This window comes from Myotis brandtii, unplaced genomic scaffold (assembly GCF_000412655.1).
Source record: "Myotis brandtii unplaced genomic scaffold, ASM41265v1 scaffold601, whole genome shotgun sequence".
Lineage (NCBI taxonomy): Eukaryota > Metazoa > Chordata > Mammalia > Chiroptera > Vespertilionidae > Myotis > Myotis brandtii.
Genome location: NW_005370276.1, coordinates 777,158 through 778,340, shown reverse-complemented (window position 1 = coordinate 778,340; position 1,183 = coordinate 777,158). Strand labels below are relative to the sequence as shown.

General features: G+C 49.5%; 1 protein-coding gene across 1 annotated transcript in view; it reads left to right on the top strand.

Annotated features, from left to right (window-relative positions):
* Positions 1–1,183, top strand: part of HSD17B14 (hydroxysteroid (17-beta) dehydrogenase 14) — a 30,203-nt gene that overhangs the window by 16,753 nt on the left and 12,267 nt on the right.

Genomic DNA, 1,183 nt, shown 5'->3' with positions numbered 1-1,183 from the left:
AGAGTTTCATCAAAAGGTTGATGAGACTTGGGGACTCAACAGGGTTGAGTCACACATGGGGTCACCTGTTGGGAATGGGTGAAGGCATTTTCCCAAACCTGAATAGGAATCGGATTGTGGCTGCCAGGCAGCTAAAGGGCATCTTCATCTCCATGTTATCGCCTCCTGTTGGCCAAACACCTGAACAGCCGTAGGCTAATTCCCCCAAACTGACAATGCCTCTGTGCCCTTTGGAACCTTACCCTTTGAAGTGTATTATCTCCGCCTTGCCTTAGGACAAATGGTGTTAATTAAAGCAAGGGTCCTAGACAAGGAGGGAGTCTTCAGTTCCTTTAGCTGAAGGTCCTCTGTCCCCCAATGCCTTCCAAAATTATATCTCGTCTCCGGACTCTTTATTAGTCTCTGGATTCCTATGTCATCTACGCACAGCCTTCTCCAGATTCCTGAACGCTTCTTGATGCCGGGACATGAACCCCGGCAGAGGGGGATGTTAAGGACATGGGGGAGGGTTGAGACAGGGAGGCAGTGACAGGCAGCTGCAGCGCTGCCACCCAGTCAGTAGTTATGAGGAGCCAAGAGCGTGCCCCTCTCCCGTGCGCCCTTCCTCTCAACCTTCCCACACTGCCCCCCGCTTATCAGCTCTGCTCGAAGGTCACCTCCTCCGAAAGGCCTTTCCCGGCCACCCTTGCTCGTGTGGCACGTACACCTCCATACTCATGCTCTGTGATAACAGCGTGTCTATTTCCATCAGAGCACTTTCCCATTCATTCATTCATTCATTCATTCATTCAACAAGCGTTCATTTAGCACCAGCCATGTGCTAGGACATTCCTGCCCAGACATTCTAGCCGCGGGGGACAGACAGCAGGCAAGGAGATACGAAGCGAAGGAAGGGAGGGGGATAATGAGTGAGGGGTACGTGCAAACACTATTTTATTTTTATGGGGCGTTTTGTTTATTTTTTTTATGATGGCATTTCGCAAGTGCACACAAAAGCAGGAGTTGTATGCTGAGCCCCACCCGGCCGTCACCGATGCCGACAATGACCAGCACCCTGCCGTTCTTGCTTTCTTGGAGACCCCTTAATTTTCTTTTTCTGGATTATTTTAGAGTAAATCCCAGATATCGTATTTCTACCTGTAAATAATTCAGTATGGTCTTTACCAGATGAGGGGTTATTTTA